The sequence below is a fragment of the Ruditapes philippinarum genome, unplaced genomic scaffold (assembly GCF_026571515.1).
Source record: "Ruditapes philippinarum isolate M1 unplaced genomic scaffold, ASM2657151v2 ctg5982_1_1_1_1, whole genome shotgun sequence".
In the NCBI taxonomy this organism is placed as follows: domain Eukaryota; kingdom Metazoa; phylum Mollusca; class Bivalvia; order Venerida; family Veneridae; genus Ruditapes; species Ruditapes philippinarum.
Window position 1 is genome coordinate 195,923 of NW_026860148.1, and position 20,889 is coordinate 216,811.

The 20,889-nt window shown below is 32.2% G+C and overlaps 1 long non-coding RNA gene across 2 annotated transcripts in view; it reads left to right on the forward strand.

Moving 5' to 3' along the window:
* Positions 1–5,662: 5,662 nt before the first annotated feature.
* LOC132759033 (uncharacterized) overlaps positions 5,663–20,889 on the forward strand; it is a 30,010-nt gene continuing 14,783 nt past the window's right edge. The window contains exons 1-2 of one of the 2 annotated variants that reach the window (XR_009629654.1): positions 5,663–5,789; positions 13,894–14,024. This is a non-coding gene — a long non-coding RNA (uncharacterized LOC132759033). Of the gene's footprint in view, positions 5,837–13,893; positions 14,025–20,889 lie in introns of both variants that reach the window. The other variant, XR_009629655.1, reaches the window with a different exon arrangement.

A 20,889-nucleotide genomic window follows, 5' to 3' on the forward strand; every position in this document is an offset into this window, starting at 1 on the left:
TTGTAACAAAATCATGGCTGGGGAGGCCCATACCATTTGCTTTAAACTGTAAACATACATGTTTTTTCTTTTGTGTATTATTTTGTATTCTGTTTTGTAGTTAAGGCACTCTTCATATTAAATGTACAAGTTGTGAAGTGAACTACATAATAAAATTATTAATAAATAAAAAAGAGATCCACATTTTGTGTGGTGTGGTCTGCTATGTTAAATGTTTACCGGAACAATAAAACATGAACAATGTACTCGTATTTTTTGTATATAGATTAAAAAAAATTGTTACAATGTAGTAAACAATTAGTGTGATGGAGATATTCAACTCCATGAACAAATATTATGTTTTAGATTTGTCTTATCAAAATGTATCAAGGTTAAAGCTTGTAGAATATATATTTAGCCAAAATGTAAATATCTAGCTACATACAATTAGAAAAAAAGTATACCATTGTGACATATTTGTCTTCAGAAGCAATTTGTAATGTCCGCGACGTTGACAAATGAAAGACAGCGACAAGACATGTTTCCATAAAAAGTATATTTATGAAAAATTGATAGTATGAAGTCCTCGTTGCTACAAAACAGGTAAATGTGTGTGTTATGTTAACAGGCAATTATTAGGGTAATAATTGGCCGCAGTGATATTTTGTGTTGTGAAAACAAGATATTGTAATTAATAGTGGTTACATTTTTTGTCAATTTTGATGCAGAAAGTACAATTAATGGGGATATGAGTGATGGTGTACAAGGAAAAGTGATGATGTTGTGCCGTTTACATGGCATGTAACATGATTTCTTTGCGTTTTTTTTTTTTATAGAATAACACGCACCGGAGTGTGCGTAGGCCAATTATCGCATTATTGATGTTTGACAATTTCATTAATATATACAACAAAACAATTAACTATAAAACAAGTATTGCATCAAGACTATGATTTCTATCCTTTAATTGATTTTTGTAACAATTTTTTGTAATTCTGTGTAGTACAAAATGAATGTGTCCATTTGTTCAATAGAGTGTGAATTTAAATTAGCAGTAAAATTAGCGAGAGTGGATATATTGTATATGTACTAGGGGCGTGAAAGATGTTGCAAGTTCGAACAGAGTCAATCAAGCCAAAACTGCAATTTTAGTCACACATACTATTTAAATGTATATGGATTTACAGCTGTATGGGCTCAACCCATTGCAATACAGTCCAAAAGAGTTTGTTCAAATATTCAAACGTAGATTAGTTGATTGTTTTATACAAAAGGTAAATGCAGACATTCAGTCTAGTCCACTATTGTCTGCTCTGTATGTACATTTGATTGACAAATTTGAACCTGCATTTTATCTTAATATTTTATTTATTAAATCCAAAATTTATCTCGTATTAGGTTATCTTCTCATAAATTAAAGATAAAGGCAGAGAGGTATGATCCTAATAGACATCCCCGCTCAGAAAGGAAATGCGAATTATGTAATATTCAAGAAAATGAGGATGAATTTCATTTTATTATCATTTGCATTACATTGGGCGTTCATTAAGCCATACTTTTACAGACCAAGAATGTTTATTTTTTAGCAGCTTTTTGAATTCAAAAACTAAATATGAATTAATTGGACTTGCTAAATACACCATCTTTGCGACTTAAAGCGTCGATATGACCTTATAAATATTACCATTTAAAAACTGTTATTAACACTGCATTCACCAGTAAATGCATGATAATTTTGCTCCTGAATAGCGACAGTATGGATTTTATTATGTATTTTGTATCGTTGATTCACTTTATATTAAATAAATGGAATTTATTTTTGCAAGGTAATAATTAGATTAATGTAAACTTTGTATTATTTAAATATGGACTAAAGAACATTCTGTTTAAAAATGTTTGTTTTCAATATGATCGTACCATGACAGACGATCTATGTATTACGTGTTTTGTATTTATGACTATGTACCAAAATGTATACGTCAACAAATTATATATATCATGATAGTTCAAAAATACTTTTTAAACATTACAATTCAAATAGTTTTATATATTTTAGTGTCACATTGAAGGTTCCATGATAACCGCCGTATGAACACATCTGCGGATGTTTCTATGTTCAAAAGCTTATCATTTCATATTTAAATGTTAATTCTGGTTAAGCCGGTGCTAGGGGGCGTGGACGGTAGTTTGCACTTTACAGTACCGTACATGAACAGGCTCAATCAAACCGAGCCTGCAACATTTTCAATTTTGTCGTTTTGGTTTTCTTTTGGGATTCTTATTTTCTCCATTTTATCGCCACATCAGCGTTATTTGTGCCGTGTGGAGGCTGTAAAAAGTCGCCCCGTACATTCAATCAGGGATGTTATATTTCCGATCCTTAAAGATCGTTCAGCACGACATTTTTGTTGTGCTTGTGGTATTTTATTTTTAACATTTCGCCATTTTCTAGTTGGGTGGTTCCAATATTCCCACTTGAATAATGTTTAATCACCCTTAGGATAATGTTGCCTGATTTTTAACTTTGTCTTTTGACGTCGAATCTGTGATATGCAGGCTTCATAACCTCTGATCCCCATTTCAAAATAGTTCCGCCCATTGTTTTCTCGTTTAGGGCACACGCTTTCTATTACTCGGGGACCATACGCCGCTTTTCATGGAATGACATGGAAGTGTCACATTGAGGGTTCCATGATAACCGCCGTATAACCACATCTGCGAATGTTTCTTAATTATTTCATATTTAAATGTTGAATTCTGCTTATGCCGGTGCTAGAGGGCGTGGACGGTAGTTTGCACTTTACAGTACCGTACATGAACAGGCTCAATCAAACCGAGCCTGCAACATTTTCAATTTTGTCGTTTTGGGCTTTCTTTAGGGATTCTTATTTTCTCCATTTTATCGCCACATCAGCGTTATTTGTGCCGTGAGGAGGCTGTAAAAAGTCGCCCCTACATTCAATCAGCGATGTTATATTTCCGATCCTTATCATAAAGATCGTTCAACACAACTTTATTGTTGTGTTTGTGGTATTTTGAGTTTTAACTTTTCGCCATTTTCTAGTTGGGTGGTTCCAATATTCCCACTTGAATAATGTTTAATCACCCTTAGGATAATGTTGCCTGCTTTTTAACTTTGTCTTTTGACGTCGAATCTGTGATATGCAGGCTTCATAACCTCTGATCCCCATTTCAAAATTCCATTTTATTTTGTTCCGCCAATTGTTTTCTCGTTTAGGGCACACGCTTTCTATTACTCGTGGACCATACGCCGCTTTTCATGGAATGACATGGAAGTGTCACATTGAAGGTTCCATGATAACCGCCGTATGAACACATCTGCGGATGTTTCTAAATTCAAAATCTTACCATTTCATATTTAAATGTTGAATTCTCCTTAAGCCGGTGCTATTTTGTCGTTATATTGGCTTTCTTTAGGGATTCTTATTTTCTCCATTTGATATCATAATTTCTTATTTATTTCAAATGACCATAAAAATGTGGCTCAAATTATAAACTGAATTGAAACATGTTCGAATAGTTCTACGTGTGAGATATTAATGCTCCATAGTTACTTGTCTAAAGTAAGCGTAAGTTGGTAATTTAAAATATTACACAGCACATGTTCATATCCCAGAATTACTGCAAAAAACAATATGCAACATGTATAAATAATGAGGGCATGGCGTTGAGAAAAAAACGTAAGTGTACTTTATTGTTTATATACAAAAAAGAAATCATTATTAATTGATATTTTACCTAATTACATGGTGATCACTATTATAAATATATATCATTAATCTTAGTCTGTAAAACTAACATATTATAACAATGAATGTCAACTTAAATAAATTATTGTAAGCTATAAGAAAATATTTACACGCGACCTAATATATTCCGACAAAGTAAACTTCTATAGTAAAAAGTAGGTGACTGGAGTAGAGGTAATGATAGAAAGGCAATACCAATGTGCTTTAATAACACAGTTTTACCTCGTAAAATGCGTCTGAATCCCATTCGTTTCAGTTGTAGTTCAGCTTATGTTTCGGGCAAAACCTGGAAAGTATCATATATATATATATATGCATTTATAATATTAACTGAAAAAATAACGACAAAACACAAAGTAGCCAGTGACAATTCCATGCTAAAATTTAAAGGAAATGCAGTACTCGATGATGATTGGTTTAGAACTGTGACGAATGCTGCATCAATGCTGCATAGACCCACTGCTTATGCAAAAGCTATGACAAGTGTGATTTGTTCTGGATTTTATTATATAATTTCTTATCATTAATGATTTTCAAATTCAGTAAAACTTTAATCTGCACAATATACGGTAAATCCCTCACACGAAATTCAATAAAATATGTACATTTTTAGGAAGAGAATAGTCACAGAGTGACGTCCTCAGTAAGTTTCTCTGTGCTGAACTCTGCGCAAGGTCTGCCATACTTTTTTGCATTTGACTTTGTTGTTGAAGTGCCAAATATCGCTATACTTTAACATCTATAATGTTGACAAAATATCAATTAATAAACAACCACAATGTCTCCTAAGTCTGATCTTTTCACCCAAAACATGTATTTCATTTACTAGTATTATTCTTACTTCTTTAAAAAAAAAAAAAAAGGGTTCCACATCGTGTTTTAAATTACTATTTTCAATTTTTCTGATGTTATGTATGCAAGCCGTATGCTGCTTGTACATCTAGAGCCCTATGTCTACTTAAAATATTATTTCGTGGGATAGTTCATCATACTTTGATTCTCTGTTAGACTGAAAGTAATTGTGAATAATTGACCATTGCCACAGATTAATATAAATCCGTGCCATTGCGAATAGTTGATATACGCTTAAATTACTAGTAGGTAAAACTGATGTATAAAATTCAACACAGACTAGTTTTTCTAACATAACATAGGCAAACTTGTTATTTATTCTAAAATTGCGTGATCAAGAACTCGAGATTTGTGCAAAACAAATACATTTTTCTAATTGCATTCAGAGACTAGATAGAAATTATAAGCATCAATATACTTACTGCCTTAAAAAATTGACTTACGTCCTTTCAATAATATAGCAATAGTATATTATACAATATGATGCTCCAATATGCTTTTTGTATTTATACAAAAAAAATGTACTACTATGAGATTAGCTGATGAAAATGCTACATAGTAATCAGACTTCACCATATAAGTCAATAAAAATATAAGTTTTCCTCACTTGGATTTTAACACAATTAAGTAAGGATTTATTTTACAATACAGTATACTGGGGACATTACAGAATGGGCTAAATAGTGATAATAGTAAATACATAAACATGTAGTATATATAGCAGTAATTACGTAAGTCTTTTTATTCGTTGAATTGTTACTAAAGTCTCTTATAACTCAATATATGAGTGGCAATGTACTTTTTAAATCATGTTATATGTGTATATTGTTGTATGTATATGTACATTGATGAGACTAAAATAAAGATTGAATATATACAACACCTTTGCCGACTAGAGCACTAATTTGAATGACTTACTTAATATACTCGATGGATTATTTGCTATTTATGTGGAGAATAATGCATAATGGATGATATGTGAAAAATATGCTATAGATCCTGATGTTTCTATTTTTACTCAAAGATACTGAGAATAGGTAAGAATGGAGCGAAGTGACTAAGGGAGAATACTCGTAAGGCAACTCGGCAACTTACCAAGAGTTTCATTAGAGTTATATATCTTGAGTGAGTAAGGCCGACCGAGGGCGCTGTAAAGAAATAATAAAGAAATTTTTGTGACATAACGCGGTGAGTAAAGTGAATGTAGATTTACTTAATTACCTTTCGTGTATTAGGTAGATGTAGAATTGAAATGATTATCAATTGATATATTTAACTGCGTCTTATGACAACTGAACTGTATTATTTTGAATCGAGTCTGTAAGCTTAACTGTAGTGGGTGGGGTATAGATCTACACAAAAATTATTTGAACTAATGTCTGTTATGTTTTACACCACAATTTGGCGTTACAGTTACTAGTGACGAATTGACGCGGTTGGTTCAGTTTTTGGTTAGATTACAATGTATCTATGATATCTATTGATCTATGTTGTTGCTAAAACAAAAATATGCTAAAATAAAAATAAATAAATAAATAAATCTAAGTTTATAATTTATGTTTGTAGAAGTTTTTTTTTGCCCAATAAGTTTCAACTTTGTCTGGACGGAGTTTGAGCAAATTATTATACCCCCTTGAAACATCAAAAAAATTTTATGAATCTTCATAGTCTATTAGACATTATGGGCATGTCTACCGTGACTGACTGAGGGGGTTAACTTTTAAGGATTAAGGCATCAGAATTGCAGTCACTATTTATTCCAGTTTGATCGTAAGAGACAACTAATTTTTTTTTTCGAAAAAAATGGAATGTATAGATACATCTCTTAGCTCCAACAAGTGAGGTGGTTTTGACTCCTTGTGTAGCATTAAAGTTTTGTAACACTCAAGGTTAGGCAAAATCATCTTTCCTGTTTGGGCACCACATGCCCTAAACTGTGTTGGTGCCACAAAACCAAACAAACTTGCCCTGGCAGTAAGCTCCCATCTGACACAACTTGATAACTTTTTAAAGTCCTCAAAAATGAGATGTTTAACATTAATAGGAAAACTAAAGATGCAAACTGAAAGTAATAACATTACTCATTAGACCTTGAATTTATATGTTTTATCTTGGATATATTAACTTGTTTACAAATTACAATTACATAACTTGGTGAGTTATTTCTTTACAATAGTATTAAGGGATGATTTTATAACTGCACAATGATTCTATTTGCTTAATGCACCATGATTCAATTTACTTTATAATAGCTAATAGCTATGGATGAGATTTTTTGCGTTATAAGCATCCTGTTGGATTCAATAAAGACTTAAAGTACAGAGCTTATTTTAAGTAGTTACAACATATTACTTTTGTAAGTTTGCTTTGTAATTATGCACTCTTTTACAAATTAAGATGCATTATTATCTAATTGGTGTCTAGAAAAAATCAGCTATTAAGCTATTAAGTATTACTTTAAATAAGTTATTGCTTATTGTCCCCCGCCTTTTCGAAGAAAAAAGGGGGATATAGAAATAGGCTCCGTCCGTCTGTCCGTCCGTCTGTCCGTCCGTCCGTCCGTCCGTCACACTTTCGTGTCCGGTCCATAACTTTGTCATTTATGAAAGGAATTTGAAATAACTTGGCACAAATGTTTATTATAATAAGACGATGTGTCATGCGCAACAACCAGACCCCTACCTCCAGGGTCAAGGTCGCACTTGCTCATTCAAGGTCAACATTGCCTATTTGAGGGTATATGTCGTGTCCGGTCCATAACTTTCTTATCTATGAAGGGATTTTGTAAATACTTGCCATAATTGTTCACAATAATCAGACGATCTGTCATGCGCAAAAACCAGTCACCTACCTTCAAGGTCAAGGTCACACTTGGAGGTCAAATATTAACATAGTCTGTTACAGGATATATTTCGTGTCCGGTCCATAACTTTGTCATTTATCAAAGGAATTTGAAATAACTTGGCACAAATGTTTGTTATAATAAGAGGATGTGTCATGCGCAACAACCAGATCCGTACCTTCAGGGTCAAGGTCGTACTTGCTCATTCAAGGTTAACATTGTCTATTTGAGGGTATATGTCGTGTCCGGTCCATAACTTTCTTATCTATGAAGGGATTTTGTAAATACTTGCCATAATTGTTCACAATAATCAGACGATGTGTCATGCGCAAAAAACGGTCACCTACCTCCAAGGTCAAGGTCTCACTTGGAGGTCAAATACTTACATAGTCTGTTACAGGGTATATTTTGTGTCCGGTCCATAACTTTTTCATAGATCCAAGGATTTTGAAATACTATGCACAAAAAGTCACTATAATAAGAGGATGTGTCATGCGCAACACCTGCATCCCTACCTCCAAGGTCAAGGTCACACTTAGAGGTCAAAAATTAACATAGTCTGTTATAGGGTATATTTTGTGTCAAATCTAGAACTTCTTCATAGTTCAAGGGATTTTAAAATAACTTGGCACAAATAGTCACCATAATAAGACAATATGTAAGGTACAACACCTGCACCACTACATCCAAGGTCAAGGTCACACTTAGAGGTCAAAGGTTAACAGAGTCTGTTATTTGGTATATTTTTTGTCCCGTCCATTACTTCTTCATAGATTAAGGGATTTTGAAAATACTTGGGACAAATAGTCACAATGATTAGATGATATGTCATGCGTAACATCTGTGTCCCTACCTCCAAGGTCAAGGTCACACTTAGAGATCAAAGATTTACATAGTCTGTTATTATAAGGGTATATTTTGTGTCCAATCTATAACTTCTTCATAGTTCAAGGGATTTTGAAAATACTTGGCACAAATAGTCTCAATAATAAGACGTTATGTCATGCACAACACCTGCTCCCCTACCTCCAAGGTCAAGGTCACACTAAGAGGTCAAATCTTAACATGATAGATTTTTAAATTCCGTGTTTCATTTTATTTTTTTAACAAATTTATTGTTACATTTGCAGATCTAGCATTGATCATAATTTTGGAGTAAATGTCCTGAGATCCATTATAACCTCAATCTTTTGAAATAGCACAATTTTATGCTTCATATAAAATTTCCCGAGGCGGGGGACGTTGGTAACTCTGTTACAAATTCTTGTATAATACTAATTTGGTTTAGTATATGATGTTTGTCAAGTTCACTAAATGTATAAGAGTAACATGTATGTGTTTACAGTGTCTTCCAAAACATTTAGATAGTAGATCAACTAACCAGATGAAACTGAATAGAGCAAAATCAACTATTTTTCATGTAAAATATTATTAAATGTTAAACAAAAATATTAGTATAAAAACACTTGATAATATATTGATAAAGTATATATACATTGTACATATGATAATTTGCATTTGTTATGTGTGTTAATTGTTAACCTTGAATCCCAACCATTTTTAAGATATTTCATCTTGTATAACATGTTTTAGAGGAATTCAATGGGTGTTGTAGAAGGAGTTGGGGTTGTACTGTAGTGACAAGTCAATAAGCGAAATATCTTTTAATAGCATAATACAATGTACAGAACCATCTTCAAAACCAGATGTTTTTATTTAAAGATCCAATTTTCATCAATTTTAAGGACAAGGAAAACATTTTATTTTTTTATTGTATCATGGTTTTTCTAGAGGATTTTGCAGAGGCCTTTTGTTATGAAGGTTTGATCAGAGTTTATGAATTCTAATATCTAATATACATAAATACATGTATAAATAATTATATATAGTTCTTGTATCAATTAAAGTGTTCTAGTGCCAAATTGAGTTCAAACTAAATAAATTTAGTTCTTTGGAATATTCTTGTCTTGTACTGAAATTGGAGATAAGCAAAAATAGAAAAATCAATTAAAAGCAGTAGAGCATTACTATCATTTTGCTTCTCCCAAATCTGGCTTGAATAGTACTAGGCTTGAATCAGATGTAGGGAAGGCATGGAGTAAGTACTATATGAGAATTTCTTAGTATTGTGTTGCAACTTACCAGATTGATTGGTCATGTAAGACCACAGGTGTCCTGTCAAACTTAATTGTTGGCACAAGTGTGCACCTGAGTATAATAAGCTACAAAAAGTATGGCATTGGTTTTAAACAGGTTGGTTATAACATGGATGGTTTTGTTTATAGATCACTCATCATTAGCTTGGTGTTGGCCTACATTAGTTATGCTAATCTACATTAGTTATGCTTATAATGAAGAAGGCACTGCAAATATTTGAAATAAAGTTTGGAAATTATTTTAGTAGTTTAATGGTAAGTGTTTGAGATTATTTAGGTTGTTGATCTATAGTTTTCTAACATAATTATGCACCATGTGGTATGAATACCAAAATGTAAAATTATAATAGATTGTTTATATACTCTTAAGTTTTTAAATAAATGATTATGTGTTGTTATAATGTGATTATTAATTGTCAAGATGTTTTCTGATTTAAAAATATTAACATTAATTACCTGAAATAAAGTATGTTTATTACAAATAAATACTGTAATAGATTATCAAACTTTAAGTAGCCTGCTGATGGCAACTGAATCTGCCTACGTTACCAGTGCAGACCAAGGTCCGAACCAACACATCTTAGCCATCTGGTCTTGGTCTGCACTGTTTGCTAATTCAGTGAGTTAAGTTATTTTTAAATCTACCCTATTTATTTTTACTTTAAATTGAAAGATACTTGCAAAGCATTGTTAGTGTTAATTTTCCTGATTTTGTCACTTACTTCAGGGCAGCATTTTATGTACATGTTTAAAACACAACTCTAATTGAGTGCTGCCATTTTTTTCAATAATAAAAGGAATGTAGCCAATAAAAAAAAGAAAAAGAAAAATGGAAGAATACCTTTTGTCACTTGCAACTGAACTATCTACTTGTATTGTTTGTTTAGTTCAAATTTAGCTTGCTAAATGTAGAAGGTATGTGGATAATGAGTAGATAATTGGACAGAGATCTTCAAGCTTGAGCTGGAGTGTCTGTAGAATAGGTGAGGTTTTCAATGGTAATACCCAGATAACACTGATACTGGAGTGGTGATATATCAGGTGTTGATTACACAGTGGATATCGGACTTAATTATCGGGTAACAATTATTACATGATCAGTTGGGTATAAAATTGACAATGAATACATTTTTGTGTTTACAATGTAGATTTATAAGTTTTTGTGGTACTTTTATGTTTTTAAGGTTTTTGTTTCGGGGGTAGATAATTGTGGTGGTAACATGATCAGATGAAATCTGCAATGTTGCAACTAATAATACATAGTCATGTTCGTGGCTTGAAATATTTTAGATTCCATGTGGATATTTTCACATGATCATGTCCATCTACACCTTCAAATAGCTATGTAGTTAATAGAATCTGTAATGGTATCCAAGATAAAACAAGTATAAAGAGCCAGGGCTTTTTTTTTCGGTTCAACTAGACTCCAATCTACAAAATATTATCTGCTTGACTTAAACTTCTAATCATTTTGGTTTTGTTAGTTTCAAGTTGAGTGCCTAAAAGAGGTATTAAATTCTTATTTTGAATAGGCAGTAATGTTTGAATATATTACAATATTGACTGATCATGTCTGCAAGATGCTGCACTGTTTGATATTGATACAGAATAATGCATAATTCTTTGAAACGAAATTAAATGTCATGTTGATGTGTCACCAGAATCAATTCTACAGAAACTATTCATTTCTTATTCTGCATTCAAATTCTTTTGCCTTGTTTTTCATGAAAAAAAAATTGAGTCAGCAATGTACAAAGTAACATGACATTGTATGATAGTAAAAAACAAATAAGAATAAAAGAGAATCCTGTAATTCATCCATCAAATTATTTGGTATTTGTCTACATCATTTTCATAAACATACATTCCTGGAGTTTTGTTTGGTTTTGCATGGAACTTGACACAGCTGCATTGTTCATCAGTTGTCTATAATAAAAGTTGAGTTTAAGCTTAATTTTGATCTCAGATTTTTCATGATCAGGTTGGAATGAAGCTTTTGTTTCACTGTCTGAGAGGTGTTGAACTTGAACACATAATCTATAAAGATAAAACAGCATATAATCTATAATTGAGTTAGTACATTAAAAAAGCTCCACATTATTACTAATGCCTATTAAACCTGGAATTCTTAGTACTTAAGATGAAATAATTAATGTAAATAATGTTACGTAATAGATTTAATGTGGCAGAAAATAGAATTCTTTTGGAACGATGTTTGTGCTAAGATATTGCACGGCTTAAAGTTGAATTAGTGTAAGTATTTACTGTATTAATTTCATAACAGTCAATCTAATATGTATGCAAACAGTTAAAAAGGTTATCTAATAATAATAATGGTCCTATCCTTCTTATTATGCCGGAGTAATGTTACCATTTTTGCTTTTGATTTATGCAGATTAGATATGATAATGTTGTTTGGATGATTTTATTGTTGAGAATAATGTTTGATGTTTTTTTTTGTCAAAAGGGCATGCAAGTTACTCCCTTTAATAATCTGAGAGCTTGGCGTAATCTCTTGAAAATACTCTTTCTAAATCAATTTAGGGCTGAAATTTGGTATAAAGGGAGCATCAGTGACTGACAGCTAAAGTTATTCTTCCTGAAACACAGCATTATCATTCTGATTTATCTCCCCATTCCTTTCTTTCTTCTGGCGTTATGTCAGTTATTTATTTACTTACCAGTTGGTAAATGGCCTTTAATTAAATGTGTCTGGATTTTTGTACCAATATGAAATAACCGGTTCAATTTTAGCTTACAGTCATGAGTAAAATTTCAACTTCTTCATGTTATTTTAAAAACTTTGATTATTACATGTATGGATGAACAAATAGATGAGTTGCCTGAAATATTGCCTTAAAGATCCCCAGTTTTATTAGTAGAGAAGTAGTTTCACTTAAAAATCTGTGTTACATAATGTCCTTAAATGACATTGTTAATTACTAGGCAAACTTTAAAATGTTATTATACTCTTACAGATTTTCAATTTCTGTTTGACCATTTCCTTATGTAAACTGCACTCAAGGATCATAAGGTCACATTTTCCTGTCCATTCTTTACTGACACAAACGGACAAAACATTTATTTTAACTAGATTATGAAAAGAAATCAGAGTAAATTAGATTTTTAAGATTTTTAGCAAATAAGGACCAAGATCGCCGGTCATTTTGGAATATATAGATTACAGGCATATTTGTCTCCTGATCTGCTTTATTATGTCGCCACAACAAAAATATTATTACACTTGTTTTGTAAGGTAGTTGTAATCTTTTGTATAGACATATCTTTTGATCTTTTTATCTAAGATTTTGTTAATTCATTCAAAATACTTAACCCTGACACTCGACTTGAATTATTTTGTTTTCCATGTTTGAAGTATAATGTATTATAAGTTATTATGAGGTAAATATCAATTTTTTTACAAGTTCTTAAATACTTCATGTAGTACTCACTATTGATAGATCGGGAATTTCCTACTTTTTATGAATTACAATAGACACACAAACCCACACACATTGACATGTGGGCTTTTGTTTACAAAATACATGTATGTTTTTTACTACCATGTATTTGGGCAGAAATTTTGCCTTATTGTATCCCCAAAAACCTTATCCCCCAAAATTAGTATAAATGTCTTTTTTTCATTTTGCCTTTTGCAGAATTTTCTTCCTGTAAAAATAACTTAGTTTGAAATATTGGAAAAATTATTGCATATATTACGTACCGTAAAATTCCTAATAAACGCCCCTCCCCTTACAAAGGCCTCTGGACAGGCCTTTTGATAAGAAAAAAAATCTACTCATCAGTGCTGAACTCATGAGTAAATGATCCATAATTTCATTCAAATCATTCAGAATCCATTTTATTTTATAGTATGAACTTTAAAATCTTAACACTTTTTAATGTTATTACCAACACTTGCTAACACTAAATTTATTTACAATGATTTTTGGATTTAGAAAAAACTGTCCCCCTTTTGGAAAATGTTTAGCCCCCGGGGGCGTTTAATAGAAATTTTAAGGTAATTTATTTCTTGTGTATTGAAATTCATGCAATTGGTGCTACACTATCATTTTTCACAATGACATTAAGTTTTCTCTTTACTGCAAATAAAATATTATTATTTTATCATTTTACATATTAATAATTTTTTAAACCTGTCTTCTCATATAATGTAAGATGTTATTTTTCTGAGATATTATCATCTGCATAAACATGCATCATAGATTGTATAATATAATTATTATGTACATTGTATTCAAACAGTTATGTATTATATCTTCCTTGTTTTCAGGTTGTGTGATGATGTATACACAGTGCTAGTGAGAATGAGCAGCATATGTTTTGTGTAAACTGATTTGTGTTTTGGATTATATACTGTGAAAAAAAAATTGGAATATACTGGTATATAGAAATCACAGTCTGGTAAGTTTTCTGCTCTTACTTCAATACTGTGAATTACTTTCAATATTTAAATTTATATATCAAAGTCAGTTAACTCAGACATTAAAAGTTGACTTGTGAAGCATATTATGTATATTTGTATGATATTATAAGGTCTTGATGCCAGTTTGGTTATTAAAGGTAGCAAACCTTTAACTGCTGTTGGTTTGGATCTGTTAGGGACGAAGGTTATCAAGCTGGCAAACGTAATGTCTGTGATTCTACTTTTGGTGTTTGGCTGTGCCTGAAATAATGCTAGAAATTACAACAATGACCTTTATATATGACTTAAAACCAAACAAAACAAAAAGAACAATTTCTTGGGCAAAGACAACAATGAATGTATGATGTGCCTGCCACAAATTATAAAACGTCAATCTTTTTCTCCTTTATAACATGCTGTTACGGCAATATTTAAGCTGAAAATCTAAAACTGGAGACCAGGGTTTTAAAAGTATTATGTTCTTTCTAAGATATTTTATTGGTCTGTCGACCTGCACAGAATGTTCACTGACCAATGAAAATCCAGAGATTTGAGAGAGAACTCAGAAAAAAGTTTTATAACATCATGGCAAGTTAAATTTATTTAGGCTCCTGCCGCTCCTTTGGCTATATGCTTCTAATAGATGTTTGTATTCTGATGAAATGCATTCCTTTAACTAAAAACTTAAGGGGTACACTGTCTGAATTTATATTTCACCTTTGATTCATTTATCTTTACACAGCACAACATGTCCACCCTTGCCTGAAACCATTTATATTTAAAGCACCTGTTTTACATTAATGCAGCATGATCTAAATCAAGTCAAGATAGCTTCACCATTATAAAGATTTATTGTGGACATGAAAATAAATTGTCTAAATGTAAACATGTAAAAGAAGCTGAGTTTCACTACAAAATTCGTCAGAATCCTCCCATGTAAGATGAAATGTTATGTCTATGGTATCATCTGATTGTGTTGTCTAAATTTATTTTCATTCAAATTATAGTCTTAATTTAAATGATTGACAGGTTGTTTCATTTGAAATACAGCAATGCTTGTATTACATAGTTGTATTATGCTTGTCTGATAAAATTACATCATCAAACATGGCAATTACTTTTGGAATGACAAAAACTTGAAGTCTGAGTTATGGACCTTTAAGTCTGAAATTGATCAGATTTCTTTCTGTATAACTATATACTGTATTACTATGATAAGGTACAATTTGCAATATGCACAATGGAATTCCAACCAGAGACATTCTTTAGATTCTAAGTTCATTAGATAGTGCAGAATATCTTGCTGTGTATATATCAAGCTGTGACATAAACCAGGAGTCAGTGAATGCTTACATGTTAACATCATTGTATTCATTGATTATTGAGCTGGAAACATGCATCACGATGTTGGTGCACATAGCAAATATCATGACGTGAACTCGATATTATAATTTATTCGTTTCATTCCATTCATTCATATATGCAGTTTCATGGGGTTTAATTAGTTGCAACAAACATGCATCTCCGTGTCTTTAAAGCCACATAAATCTAAGTGCGTTTTATAATCGTTCAAGTTTTTTTCTCATATTTATTTATTCTCACTCAGTTCATGAGTTGTTAAAATAATTATTAGTGAAACAAAGAAATTTCGGTGCCAAGATTTTGGTTAATGATTGATTGTTTATTAGTTATATGGTAAATATTATCATGTTTTAAGTACATTGCTAGTTTATGTACCTAAAGCTTGGAAAACTATGACAAACAGTTCAACAAATTGTTATGTCTGCCCGCTTATCTCAATATGATTATGAAGCTAGAGCATTGGATTAGTATCCATAGGTCACTGACTTGGTCCTCTGGCAAGGCCTACGCTCTCAGTGGCAATTATTGATCTTGGACATTGAATCTAATGGTCATTTGTCTCTCTGACACTGCTGATTCTGAAATCATGTTGGATTAATAGTCTGTCCCTTGTAGGGGAAACTGGTTAATTACTGGTTAGGTATCCAGAAAAGCTGGTCAGGTGGATCAGTCACTGAGTTATGGCAAAAGAATATGTTAAAATCAGCATAAAATAGAAACAGAAAAACTAAGTTGGGTGATTGAAATTATGTGGATTTAAGCAGTAAAACAACTCTTACCAGTCTTTATTTCTTAATTGTACAAAGTAACTCTGTCCATCTTACAGTCCAGTAAATTTAGGGATGTACTGACTGAGTAGCTAACATTGCTGACCACAGATCAGATGGCATAGATGTTTTGGCTGATCTTTGTTTGCACTGGTCGCATGTGTAGATTCTGTAAGCCTGAGCAGCAGCTCAGAGTTAAAACAGAATCAGTTTCTAGTTCTGTATAAATGCATTCCCTAATGAAATGAATTCTATTGCCAAGTTTTTTATATGTACATGTAGGATGATCTGGTATTGACCAGGAAGAAAAAAACCCATCTCCATATGCTGTCTGGGATAAACTTGCCTCTAGTGCAGTTAACTGGAAAACTATTAAAACAACATTTAGTAGATTAAACACCCCTACACCATCACATCTTTCAAAGGTAAAACAGAATCTGGCAGAATTACCTATCCTAATTGATTGAACAGTCATTCTGACTTGAACATCTGTTCACTGCTATAATCTAGTTTACAGGTAGATGAGCTGGTTTTTTTGCTATTTTCACAGATATCTGCCATGATTGTTTTTTTGTAAGTTGCTCATGAATTTCAAGAACAGAATGATGATTATATTGTATGATTCATTTTTTCATCTCTCATAAATTTCTCATCTGCAAAAGAAAATCATAAGAATGGGAAAAGTATTTGAAAATGAAAAATCTGGTGGAAATATACATGTAGATTTTCTTTTATTATTTGCTGTCTAGGTATTGAATATTGAATAAAATTCTAAGACTTCCCCCATCCACACATGATCATCCTGTCCCTCTAAACAAATGTATGTGTGAAAGGACAAGAAATCAAAACTTTAATGTTTATTGACTTTATTGATCATTGAAACAAAATTTCACTTCTTCATATAGAAGGCTTTATAATTCTAAAATGATCAATGATATTATAAAAGTACCTTAGTATTGAAGTCAATTTTATTTATTTTGAAAAATGTTGTTTATTGATATCTTATAGTTTGCACTGGAACAACCATTATTTTAGGGGTTGGTAGGGGGAGATTAAGGACCAAAGTCATTCATTAAGGCTTCTTGACCCAACTCCTGATAGTACACCAAGTAGACAAAGGATTTGTACTTGTATAAAACAATTACAATGTAAAACAAGTATCATAATAATTTTCCTAAAGCTCATACAAATTTGTTCTTTAATAGTATTTCTATGAAATGGGATAAATGAATTTGATTTCTTTATACCTATTTTTTAAAATTTTTCCTGTTGGCTCACTGCTTTAAATATATCCTCAGGTGCTCTCTTTTCCTGCACAGCTGTTAATGCATGAAAAAAATTGCATTAACCCTCTTTTGTTACACATATGAAAGAAAATTGTAAAGTAATTCTTTGGTGTATCCAATGGGAAATGAAAATGGAAGTCAGAAATTGGTCATGACATATGGAGAGCCACGCACTACAACCTGTCAATTTCTTTGAACAACATAGTAAAATTCAGTAAAAATTTGTCTAAAAGGGCAGCACAAGAAACTCAAATTACAGTCAGAAGAAATCAAATGATTTTAGCTACATTTGTATATTATTTCTTTCAGGAAGCAACTATTTTCAGCAGGTGATTTGTAAGTCATTAACACTTAGTTGCTATATTTATGTCAATGAGATATGGAGAGTTCAAAACCCTTGGGGGGTAAGAATAATGTGAGATAAGATCTTTGACAATTGATTGAAGGCTAACAAGGTTGTTGCACTGTTATAGGCAGATTCCTTCCATCACTGGCATCTGTTTGTAATCATACAGCTGATGATAATGTCCCTACTGATGGGTCATCAGATAAAATAATGGCAATTAGGGGGATGTAGCTATGATAAAAACAGTCAACTCTTGACCAATATTAAGTACAATGTAAATAAAATGTTAAGGCAGACTGTTGTCATCCCCCCACCCCCCTGACAATCCCGGTTTGATCCCAGGACAGTACAGGTCACTTTCACTGTGATTAATCATGAAATCCTTTCTATGTACAGTCATTCGCACTGTACCTCTGCTCTGGCAAGTACAGAAGTTATAAATTCCTTTCAAAATAGAAGGCAACTAGTACTGACAACAATACAGTCCTTTTCAGGGTAATGTTCTTACTTCTATTGAAAATATTTACCAAACAATCATGTAAAGGTACTTTGAACTTAAAACATTAAAAGGAATGACATTTTTAGAATCTTGTGATTAAAATAATTGCTGTTACTTGTATCATCCCATACTATAAATCAAACATTGAAACATGAAAATTATACGCGAAAGAACAACTGACTTCCAGAAATTTTCCTCATGACTTCCAACATTCCTTGAAAGGAAGTCCTGACTTTCTAAAAAGAATTCCTAGTGGAAGCCCTGTGACTGGTAAAATGCTTGACAGCCTCCCCAGGAACGATGGGGTGGTTGAATTGTGCTCTCTTAAATTCAGTGTATTTTACTGCCATGATATGGAGTGAAAACTATCAAAACAACCACCACCAATGTTAAGGCATGGACATTGAGTATATAATACTAATATTATTAGTAATTATACCAAATACATTGTACAATGATGCATATAACTTAACATTTTGGTGGTCCAGTGATAAAGGATACTCATTGTTCTGTCTCATTGCTGTGAATTTGTTGGACACAAGGGCACTTGATTATAAGTCTTCTTGAAATCTTCACCAGTAAATCTGGAAAGTCAACATATGACTTAAAAGCCAACAAACAAACAAATAAAAAAAACAATAGCGAAGGTTTGTTTTTTTTGTAACAGAAACTTACACCACTTGTAATTGCATGGAAAGTTTATTAGATTGCATCCTGGCATATCCCAAGGAGAGGATGTCTGTCATAGGAAATTGATGTGCTGAATCAGAAGTATTTATGCGATTTCTACAGGAATTATTCCACAGTTTTGTTAAGGAAGGAAATGGATCTGACAATTTGGTTTTGTTGTTTGATTGACTATCATGTTATTTCTTCATCAAAAATTTCCAATTCTTGCAGTGCACGGAAAACATGCAAACACATTCAATAAATGTGACATGTTAATTCCTATAGATATTTCAGTTTTGTCACAATTTGTTTGAAAGGGACATGTCACATGCATCACCTGGATTGTTCTCTTGTGCATAGAATTTCAAAGTCACAACCTTTTACACCTTGCTTGTTTTGTTTATACAAAGCGCTGGAATTAACCATATTTCCTAGTCTTTCAGCATCCTTGCTTGTTTGCATAAGTTTCCTCATGAGGAACGACTGCAAACAGTTCTGTCAGCAAATTCTTTTTTGTACAATAGTGGAAGGAGATGGCAGGTGTGTTTCTTTCACATGACAGTGCGATGTATGGCCAACCTCCAAACTTACCCGTTGTCAAGACAAGTCAGCAAATCAGCCATGGTACTTAGGGTAACTCAATCTTGACCTGCTGTGCACTTCCCTGCAAGTGACAATGGCTCTGGAGAGATTTGGAAGAAAGAGACCATTTACATTATGTTGCCATGATGTTTGGTTGTGGAAAATTTAAAGCCCTCATGAAAATTTTCTTTTTGCAATTATTATGTTACATGTAATATGTTCTTGCTTCTTCAAATTACAGAAAGCCGTTTGGTTTCTGTAATATTGACTGAGCCTAATGTTTCAATGTATAACAATATTTTCCTTCATTGATTTCATACTATGTTTCATTGAAGTGTCACTGCGGTTGTAAATGGATAAGTGCCATACTGGTAATAAAAACTAATCTTTGTTATTGTTAAAAGACTTTAAATTTCTGAAAATTAATCTAATTGATGAAAATAGATCATATTATATACCCTTAAGTCATTCCCAGACATTTATGAATAAAGATTGTCTGAATGAAAAATTAGAACCTAATTATTTTCTTCAAAAGTAATTGATTGAGCAGAATGACATGCTATTAATGGGTCACAGTCACACTACTTACAAATGTATTTATAGTGCTATATTACCCATAATACATAGGTGCAATATATACAATGAATGACATAAAAAGACTTCAGTGAATGAAATTTTATTGCCTATTGCCATTAACAAATTTAAGCATTATATAAAGAATCTTGTATTGAGGTAATTTTATGGTCTTTCTTTATTTAACATGTTTAATGGATGAACAGATTATGTTACAGATAAAATTGAACAGCATGGATCATGATGTGATGTCCTTGTTTTGCTGGTATTTTACTTGATCGTGTTTCCTTCTGAACTCATACTCGTGTTTCCTTCTAAACTCATACTTGCCACCAGAGGAGATTTTCATACAGATGCTGTAATTTAAATTGGTCACTCCATGTGTTTGTTTAGGTTTTAAGTGACATCAACGCAGGTAATATGGTGACCTCCCATGTTTCATGTTTTAGGAAGACTTCAGGTGTCCCTCTGTGCATAATTTCAGACACAAGTGGGCACCTAATAGAACCACTGACCTTTCTATCAGAGGGCTGTCAACACAGCCTTTAGTACTTTTAAGACATTAAAATTAATTAAGTTATTAGTATGTAATTATTTACACTTACGCTTTCCGGAAGGCTTTCCGGAAGTCTGGCACGAAGCATCTTAGTATGGTGCGCGCCATTTCAATATTTAACCCTTACCTTCGTCCTTAGGTGACCAGTATGAAATTCCATCTTTCAATCAACAATTATCAAGACAAAACCATTTATTATTAAGTTTTATACCTGTATAGGGTAA